The following is a 10,780-nucleotide window of genomic DNA, read 5'->3' on the forward strand; positions in this document are numbered from 1 at the left end:
GGGCTTACTTCACAGAACCATTTCCTTTGGGTTCATCCAGAGCGTCACAAAAGTCAGGATTACCTTCCCTTTTTTTTTTTTTTTTAAGGCAGAATAATATCCCGTTGTATAAATACACCATATTTCTTCATTCATTCATTTCTCAGATAATTTTTAAAATCAAAATGAAAGCTGCACGCGTGTGCGCACGCATGTGTGTGCATGTGTGCGTGTGCACGTGTACGTGTGTGTGTGTGTGCGTACGTGCGTGCAAGCCCGCCATCCTGCTGCACTGCATGCATCAGGCATCCAGGGGTGTGTTCTAGACTACTATTCCCAGCGCTTCTGTGTTCTCCGTGATGCTCGAGTGGGAAGATTATGAAACTCATCTATCTTGGACCCAGCTACTGTCCGGGGAGGCCTCTTCTTTCTCCCCTCGAGTTCTCCTTGGCGTTCCTGTTCTCAGGGACCTCTGCTTCGCACCTGCAAAGAAGACCAGCTCACCACTGGAGGCTGCTTACTCTGCGGGAGGCTGGAAGGGGATGCAATCAAAGTGGCGGGTTTTGTTAGAGAGGAATTGCTTTGTTTTGTGCTCAGTGAAGTTACACTTTTCTACAAATTCCCCGGTTCCCAATTCCCTCAGACAACAAAACTACAATTTGCTGGATAAACAAAAACAGTGGGAATGAAACCTCCCTGGCAGCCCGTCTGTCAGAGGTGCTGTGCTTGTTAGCTGTGGTAAAAGAGTTAGAATGCTCCCTTCAATTGTACCAAACTGAATTACTTAATAAACTTGGTACAACTTTCTTCCCTGGGAATCGGTGCTGTTAAAAAAAAAAAAAAAAAAAATCTAATAAGGCTATTTTGCAGCATTAGCATTTTTGCATTTGGGCAGGGAGTTCAAACTTTATTTCTTCATCCCTTTTTTGCTAAATAGCAACTGTTTCTTTGCCCTTGCTTCTTAGGTGACAGATATGACTATCACTTTAAAAAAAGGCTGCTTGGTTAACCCTTTCAAAATAGGTAGCTAGCATGTGGAATGTTCTATTTATTCAGATTCTTCCCCCTCTAACAACATCTCCCCACCCCATCACCACCAAAAGGAAAAAAAAAAAAGAAAAAAAAGAAAGAAAGAAAAGGCAGACTGCAGGTTAACTATCCATATTAGTAAGAATTTTACAAATGCCTGAGGCAAGTTCACTGCCATGGATGGAAATGGTGTCTTTGACAGACAGACTGAGCCAGCCCTGACCTAAGAAACATGCTGTTTTCGCATCGTGTTATTAATAGCTGAGGGCTGTCTGTTTATTCTCTGGGCCTCTGCTGTCCCCAGAAGCGAAGTCGGTATCCACGCGCTTTCTCTGAAAGGACACCAGGGCTTCCCAGATGAGCTTTGCAGGGAAGCAGGCTGCTGGATTCCTCTGGAGCGTTCTGCAGAAATCCAGTGCTTTCTACTTGTCCGGCAAACTACTCAATAGAAGGAACAGTGAGTGAAATTCCACTTCATCTTGGCTAGAACACTTTATCATTTCTTTAAAAACGGCCCACTTAGGAGTGGGAGCAGCATCGATGCTCATAATAGCACATTGGAGAAAACGTCCAGCCAAATCCACGGAACGTACCCCTCCTACGGGCGGGCAATTCCCAGAAGCAATTTATTAGCCCCCCCCCCCGCCCCGTCCAAAATATATATTGTCATGTGGAGCAAAAGGATTAAATATTTATATCTGTCCGCTGGGGTAATAAAACTGTATTCAATTATGGCACAGGCACACTCTAATGATTGTTGAAAACTTGGTAATAACCCTAAAACTCATAAAAAAAAAATACAGGATAAACAATACTGGAAGAAAATTATGGGAAAATAGCCTCTAGCCTGTGGAAATGCGGCTTTATTTTGAAATAATTTGAAATAACAGCGAATGCATAAGAACATCAAGTTAGTTTACATAACCACACTCTAATCCCCAGAAACTTTTCTTTGTGTTTTTGTCGGTAGTGTTTGTGGTAAATTGCAAGCTGCCCGGAGAGACTTGGATCTCCCTAGGGACAGGGGCAGCCCATTGTTCGTTTTTGAACCCTTGACACTTTCACAGAGCCTAGCTCAGAGCTGGTACTCCATAAAAGACTTGCAGAACTAAATTTAAAAGGTCATTATTTGCTCAACGAGTCCATCTCATCTCTCTATTCCAGTGATTCTCAACCAAGGGTGATTTTGCTCTCCAGGGGACATTTGGTCACGTCTGGGGATATTTTGGGTTGTTACAAGTTGGGAGAGGGAGGGTATGCTACTGGCAGCTAGTGGATAGAAGCCAAGGATGCTGCTAAAATAAACATCCTTCGATGCACAAGACGCCCTTCACTGAGGTTGAGAGCTACCTTAACCTCTGTGTCCACTGCCCAGTGGACTTCACTCTGAGAAACACTGCACCGAACTGTCCTCGAGAAAACTGTTGTATCCACGTGTCCATTTGCTAGAGTGGCCATAACAGAGTATACCCCAGACTGGGTGGCTTCAACACAGACATCTATCGTCTCGCAGTTCTGGAGGCTGGGAGTCTGAGATTGAGGTGCAGTGGGATTGGTTCCTTCTGAGGGCGGGGAGGGAGAGTCTGTTCCAGGCCTCTCCCCCGGTGGTTTGCTGGCAGCCTTTGGCATTCCTTGGCTTGTGGATGCATCACCCTGGTCTCTGCCTCCATCTTCACATGGTGTTCTCCACACTCGTGTGTGTGTGTGTGTGTGTGTGTGTGTGTGTGCGTGTGTGTGTGTCTCTGTGTCCAAATTTCCCCCTTTTGTAAGGACACACTCCTATTGAATTAGAGCCCATCTGAATGACCTCAATTTGACTATCTGCCAGGATCTTATATTCAAATTAGGTCACATTCACAGGTACTGGGGGTTAGGACTTTGTTATCTTTGTGGGGGACATTTCAGCCCATAGCAATCCCCTTCTCTCCAGCTCTGCAGCTCATATCTACTATTTCTCGAAAGCACTCCACCGTTCAGGATCTGACATGTTATCTTACCACCTTCAGCCTTGTGGGGTCCTCTCTGGCACTCTAGTGCAGGGCCCTCTAGGACAAGTTTGCCTCATTTTGCCTTGACTGTGCCTGGCTCCTCCAGGACTCTGCCTTTGCAGCTGCCCTCCCTCTGTGTAGGGCAGCCTCCTTCCCTCCCTGCCTCCCTTCCTTTCCTCCCCTTCCCTTTCTTTCCTTCCTTCCTTCCTTCCTTCCTTCCCTCTTTCCTTCCTCCCTTCCTTCCTTGTCCACTGGGAAACTCACACTTACCTGCCAAGACCCTGAAGCAGGACCTCTTCGGGATCGCACCCCTGCCGTGTCCAGTCCTATACAATGGTGTTTCCGGGTTGCAGACTACGACCCACCCTTGATCCATTCCCCTCCCAGAGCACATTTACAAGCACAAAATATGCCTTATCCATGTGCCCGGCAAGAGCAGACCCTCAATGAAAAACTGTTGGAATAGCATCCCATCTCTTCCAGAAAGTTGTCCCTCCAGATATCTGAGTCGGGTCCTGTGGGGGTGAGGAGGACAGATCTCGGGGTCAGAATGCCTTGTCATAAGCCCTCCTCCACCTCATTGATTCACCGTGCAAACTTGAGCCAGTCACTTGGTCTCTCTGTCCCGCAGGTAACTCATCTGTAAAAAGAGATAGGTGTAGTACCAACCTCAGAGGCATGTGTTACGGATGAAATGAGTTCACACGTGCAAAGAATTTCGAACAGCTCCAGGCACACACTAAGTAGTCACAAATGTGGCCGCTCCCCTACCTCCTCTCTCCAGTGGCTCCATTCTGCCCAGGTCTCCCCTTCTGGATTAATTTTCTATTGCAAATGACCACAAACTTAGTGGTAATTGAAAACAATGCAAATGTATGTTCTTACAGTTCTGGAAGTCAGATGTTCAAAATGGGGTTAAATCAAGATGCCTGCAGGGCAGCATTCCTTCTGAAGACTTTTCCAGCTCCTAGAGGTGCCTGCGTTCTTTGGCTCATGGCTCCTTCCTCATCTTCAAAGCCGGCTGATTCCAACCCCTGCCTTGGTCATCACACTTCTTCTCTGGCCCTCTTGCCTCCCTTTTTAAAGGACATCTGTGATTACAGTGGGCTGATCAGGATAGTCCAAAACAATCTTCCATCTCCAGATCCTTAACCGAATCGCATCTGCAGAGTCTCTTTTGCCATGCAAGGCAACATATTCATAGGTTCTAGGGATTAGGATGTGGGGCTCTGTTGAGGGGGCCCTGATTTTGATTATCACACTCTCTAAGTGTATTTAATCTGCATGATGGGTTTGGAGCCGGCAAACATGGGTTTATATTCAGGCTCGACCACCTAGAAGCCGTGTAACCTTCCTGAGCCAGATCCTTCTTCTGCAAAATAAAAATGAGACATCATTCAGTGAGGAAAGGGAGGCAGGAGAGCTCTGAGCCTGGCCAAGCCTGTTCCTGGCCACTTGTTAGAATGACTTTTGTTGGTTTGACCCTCATCTGGGTTATTTTCTCCCAAGTCTAGCCTTTCCATTATTGCCTGCAGCCAACCACCTTCTGCTTATCTGAAGCAAGAAATGCACTTCAGGCCGCCTGCCCTGACCACCCAGAGTGACCCTCTGCTTTTGCCTTTACCTCATGGCCTTGGCTAGTTATGCTTGGGCAGGATTTGCTTTGTGTCTGCTTAGCAAATTTCGTGAGGCGTTTCCGACTTGTAGTGCTCCACAGGCAGGTCTCTCTTCAAAGCGAAGACTTTTTTTTTTGTTTGGTTTGTTTACCTCCTGTTCATTAGTCTTGCCTCCGGAGATGGCAAGTCTCAAAGAGAGCATGACATGCATGGAGATCAAAACTTGGGCAGCTTGAAACCTCGGGGGCACGCCTAGAGATTGGGCACACTGGTGGGGTTCTGATGGGACTCTAGGAAGGCGAAAAAGCAGACTCAAGCAGAAAATGGGAAAAAAAAAGAATGCCAACGGGAGTCTAATAAGATGATTAATCCACATCTGCAGTTCACGCATTTTCGTCAAACTTCCAGAACAGATTTGGGAGTTGGGCCCGGAGCATCTTTTTAGGGCAAGAGAGTCACTCCTGGATTTTCTGATTCATCAGCTCTGGAGTGGAGCTCTGTCACTGACATTTCTAGCAAGTTCCTGAATGATGCCGACACTGTGGGGGCCATTGCATTTTGAGGACCACTAGGCTCGTGAGATGAGATGTCTATGAGTCAAGATGTCTCAGGACCCTGTCTAGCTCAGATCCATCAGATGTCATCTCTGAATGATTATACTAAATACTTGCCCAGGTTGAGGTATAGTTCTTGCCTATAAAGAAAGAGTTTCTAGTCGATAGAGGAAAAATGCATGCCAGAAAAGCAGCTAGAATCCTATGTCCTAGAAACTCCGAAACAGAGCTCGGGCTTCACTTTCTCTATGAAGCCCTCCCTGCCCACCACGGTCAAAACTCTCTCCTTTCTGTTCTCACTGTGTCTTGGGCAATACCTCTCTTCATCTGGCCCTTGTTGGACACCATGCATGAAATCGTATGCTTCCTGTCTCTCTAGTTCACTAGGCCTTGAAATGCCTGAAATCTATGATCTCATGATAGTCATCTTAGCTGCATATACTAATTGCTCAATAAATGCTTGAGACGTGAATGGCTGCATGCAGGGCCAATGAATGGTGGGGATGACAGGCTGAACCAGAAGTTACATGAGCATAAGCAATTTGTGTCCTTCCCAAAGGGGGACACTCCCTTTATCAGGCAGCCTTTCTGGGCATCCCAATGAAACGCCTGCTGATATCTCATTATCTAGGATTGAGTCACATGGCCAAACCCTAGTTGCAAAGGATGCTGGGAAGTGTAGTCTTTCCGCCTCACCCCTACCCCCCCCTTGTGGAATAATGTAACGAGTTTAAAAAAGAGGAGGTAAGAGTGGATACCAGGCTGAGAACCATCTGTCCCTGCCCCGTGAGGAATGGGATTCTGAAGGGTGGAGGAGACCTCAGAAAGAGGGCCCCCAGGCAGGTGAACCAAGGTGGCAAACAATGTCTGGCTGCCTTCAAGGCCTCTGATAGGCTGAGGAAGGCTGAGGCTCTCCGTGGGTTATTTAAAAATCAAGAAACACAAAAACCGGGTTTCGGAAATGTTCTGTTCACCTATTTAAATGTAATAAGGTAGCACTTTTAATTTGTCTCCACAATTATAGGCTGTGTGGCATTTTGCAAAAGTTTCATCGTCCCATTTAACACTCCCTATGAATGTGAGGTCCAGCCTCTGTGTCTACACTCCTTCCCACTGTCTGTCACGGCGAGCCTGCCGTGTTATATGATACTGTCTAAGCTCCCCCACCCACCTCAGCACCTTCCACCCCCTCGCCCAGTCCTCATACTCTTTACGTGCCCAGCACCTCGCACAGTGCCTGGTACCCAGCCCATCCTTTGAGAGAGAGATACTGAGTCAGCAGCATCTCCAGGCCTTCTCCAGAGATGCTCAAATGCCGGGGACCTGGGATTCACCCCACACGACTTTAATTCAGAGGCTCCTCGGGGTGCCCCATGGCTAGCGGATCTTTCTCCGAGAGGCCCTGTGTGGGCCTGGCCCCATGCCAGGCTGGGCAGGGCCTACCCTCCCCAGCTTCCTCTCCTACACAGAGCTTCTGGGCAGCCAGCAGTTAAGTCCATCGCGGGAAGCCATTGTGTGTGAAACACACGGGGACAGCGGGCGTGCAAAACTACTTCCCCGCCCCGCATGTGGCATAATTGTATTTTCAGGGAGGGCCGATCTATTAGCCAAGTGCGGGTCTCAACTGTGTAACTTTTATAAAGGAAACACTGAAGGCCTCTCAGGGTGAAGGATATTATAATTATGGATGATTTATGCTCTCCAGCTAATGTATACATTGCACTTTGGGAGAACGTTCTGCTTGACGTGGCCAGAAACATTAAGCAAAAAATAGTGTTGCAGCCTGGCTTAGAAATCCATCTTTTGTTTTATGTCCAATCTATCCAGTGCTAAAATATTTGGAATGATATGTCCGCATGCTGCTGTGAAGGAAATATGAACATAATAAGTGTGTTTCTGATTTCAGACCGGATTGTAATTTCCTTCTAAACTACCTCACTGAGTTTAGCATGTTTATTCCTTGGTGGAATATTTGCCGCATATTGCAGTACAAAAGAAAATAATAATAATAATAATTTCAGGGCTAGGAGGGACCTTAGTGGTTATCTAGCCTGGGGTGTTTGAACTCAAATTACAGCGCAGACTGGTAAGTGATCTGACTTTTATGATTTGGACCCCAGAAGTCAGAGAAAAGAGGAAGAGGAGGAAGAAAGAGTGGAAGTCGCCAGAATGGGAACGCAGCCGCTTTGCCACGTTGCCCCGGTTAAGAACAGGCAGACGTAGGTGTGGCATCTCCCCTCCATCTGGCACATGGGAGACCTTCGATAAGTCACGGAATCTCTCTGGACCTCAGTGTTCATCTCAGCAAGAAGGGGATTAAGACCCACCCCTGATGCCGATGCGGGACTGGGGGCAGTTTCCCACTCCAAAAGCAATTCTCCAACACCAGCCGGGTGTCCTACAGTTCAACTCAATTCTGACACTATCTACCTGGAGGCAGCAGCACATCACACAGGTTGAGGGCTCAGTCCCGCAAGACAATGCCCTCCGCCCCCGCCACACACACACACATTTCAGGCTCAGATACCAAGTCCAGATGTTGTCACCTGTGTTTCTGACCAACCAGCTATGGGTGGGAGGTTCCCACGACACCTGATCTTGAGTCTGATCAGTTTTCGCTAAAGTGCCTCTCAAAACTCAGAGAAACATTTGACTCATGAGCCCCCCTGCATATTGCGGAAGGATGGGATTCAGGAAGAGTGAGGTGGAGATGTAGAGGGCAAGGTGTGGGGAAAGGGCGTGGAAACTCCATGCCACCCTTCCCGAATGACCACGTGTCCACCAACCCGGAAGCTCTCTGAACTCCATTCTTTGCGTTTTTATGGAGGCTTCACGACATAGGCATGATGCTTAAATCATTGGCCATTGGATTCAACCTCCAGCCCCTCTTCCCCCAGCAGAAGGTCAGTGGGGTGTGACAGAAAGTTCCAACCCTCTAATCACATGGTGGGTCCTCCAGGCAGCCAGCCCCAATCCTACCTGAGGGCTGAAAGGTGCCTCATTAGCATAGCAATAGACACCTTTGTTGCTCTCACCCACTGAGGGAATTCCAAGGGCTTTAGAAGCTCTCCGCCAAAAATGGGTGTGAAGACCAAATATGTATTCCTTATTATAAATCATAATATTACTGAGATCGAGACAGCTCTCCCCTCACCTGGCTGTCAGAGCAATGAATGTGATAATATATGCAAATTATCATTGTGACAGTGGCATAGCCAAGGAGAAAACAGGCCCCAGATTTTTTGCCTGCCACAAATACATCCATTTCTACTTACAAACACTTGCTGACCCCATATTTCCTTCCTGCTTCTTTTCTGCCCACTCAAGTCTTACCCATCCTTGAAGGCTGAGTTTAGGTTCACCCCTAGACAATAATTTTGCTGGCTCCCAGACTTTTCACTTTCATGAGTCAAATGAAAAACAATGAAAGGAATGGAGTGTGTGCCCACTGATTATTTTGAGGACCTACTTCATACTTATATATGTTCACATGGGTACAGTGTAGCGCGCTATAAATAAAAGCACAGACACTAATATAATCTATTGAAGTTAAAAGTTGAACATGTGTGGTTTCATAGAAACTCACTGCTTTACCATTGTGTCAATCATTTTGGCTTGGATGACTAAATATTTCATCAAGCCCATACTGATATCTCCCTTTGCAGAAAGCTTTATAATTCTTTTCATTTTCACTACACACACTAGTGCTAATAATAACAATAATAATAATAATAATGGCAACTATTTGTCAGTTACCTACTATGTTGATGTATTTTACATGCCTGATTTCTTTTAATAATCTTACTAATGCAATATAGCTACACAGTCCTACAGAGCAGCCACCAGCCACATGGGCTATTGAGCACAGAGAGTTGCTGTAAATGTAAACTACATACAAGATTCAAACACCTAATGTAAAAAAGAATGCAAAATGTGTATTAATATTTTTTGTTTTAGTCAAATGTTGAAATAGTTTTATTATATTGAATTTATCTGTTATATATAATATATAAATCCAATTAATGTCACCTCTTCCCTATTTAGTTTTTCTTGATGTAGCTACAAGAAAACTTAATATTGTATATGTGGCTCACATTTGTGGCTCACAGGACAGCGATGATGTGGAGTACATATTAACTCCATTTTACGGATCAAGAAATTGAGGTTTTGTTTCCAAAGGCAGTATAAAGAGTGGACCCAGGATTCAAAGTTGGATTTGACTGACTTACTATCCAGGATGCTTTATTCAATGCATCTTTCATAGTTGGCTGTTTTTAGTAAGCACAGCACATAAAATGAATGTAAATCTCACCCCCCCTTCTATCTCTCGTCACGTGATCAGCAAGTTAGTTTCCACTATTTTTTTTTTTTTTTTGCAAGACCTCCATAAGTCTTTCAAACAACAACCCCAAGATTCTGAACTGGCTTCTTACTAATTCTAGACACCACCTCTCCATGATACAAGATGCATTCCATTCAGTCAAAGCTCCTTCATTTCACCTTGTAACCATCAGCAGGTTCCAGAAATCAGCATTCTTCCTATGATACAGCTATTGTATCATGCAATTGAAGTGTTGTTTTTGTTGTTGCTTATTTTCAACATCCCATGTTAAGGATGAGCTCAGACTCTGTTTTTGATTCGTAATTAAACAGGAATCTCAATTCCAGCCTTGGTCCCTGGTCTTTCTGCAAAGAGCCTGTCCTGGCCACAGTTATACTGTGTTAGGGTACACACATTTGTAACATACACACTCAATGGAGGATATCACACCTGGCGACTAAGTCTGTCTGGTGAAATGACTACATGGGCTCGTATGTGAAATAGAATTTGTGATCATGTGTGTGGCTCTCTATCGTATAAAGACATTCAAAAATACTTTCTTCCTTGATGTGTTCCACTTGGGAAATTCATGCTTTTCTATCCCCTCCTTCTTTACATCTGAAAGGAAGGAATGAGTTGGTAGAAATATTCTGCTCCAAAGGAAGATCAATGTTTTTTTGTTTTGTTTTGTTTTTAATATTTTTAGGCGAGGCAACCCTTGGTTGACCTCACAGATTGGCAAGCTTACAATTGTCAGCTTACAATCCTTTATTTTTTTTATTTTTATTTTTTACACCTACAGCACTTGGTCTCCCTAGGTGGTCTCCCATCCAAGTACTAACCAGGCCCAACCCTGCTTAGTTCCTGAGATCAGACAGGATCAGGTTTGTTCAGGGTGGCATGGCCGTAGACTGGAAGATCAATGTTAATAATGTTCATTTTTCTAAGTACAGCCTTATCCTGACATGAAAGTTTGGGAGCCCTAACACGGGCCCCCTCCCTGTCTTCTGCACCCAGGTGAGAGTCAAGATGTTCCAGACAGAATTTGCTCTTCTCGAAGTAGGGCATGTGCACTATTTGATGGATTGACTCTCTTCATCACTTCGGCGAGAAGGAACCTCAGCATCCCTTATGGAAATATTTCACAGCCTCAGAGTGCTTCTTCTCCCAGCAGCAGATGGTTAACTTCCTCTCACAGCAAAATGTCCTCGGGAGGACTTTATCCTTTATCAGAAATCCTGGAAAAATACCAAGGAAGAAAGCAAGCTGGCACACACCTGCAGAGGGACCCAG

At 45.5% G+C, this 10,780-nt stretch overlaps 1 pseudogene; it reads right to left on the reverse strand.

Moving 5' to 3' along the window:
- Nucleotides 1-10,280: 10,280 nt before the first annotated feature.
- On the reverse strand, nucleotides 10,281-10,399 carry LOC111738601 (annotated as a pseudogene).
- Nucleotides 10,400-10,780: the final 381 nt, after the last annotated feature.

Source organism: Pteropus vampyrus, unplaced genomic scaffold, assembly GCF_000151845.1.
Source record: "Pteropus vampyrus isolate Shadow unplaced genomic scaffold, Pvam_2.0 Scaffold40, whole genome shotgun sequence".
Classification (NCBI taxonomy): domain Eukaryota; kingdom Metazoa; phylum Chordata; class Mammalia; order Chiroptera; family Pteropodidae; genus Pteropus; species Pteropus vampyrus.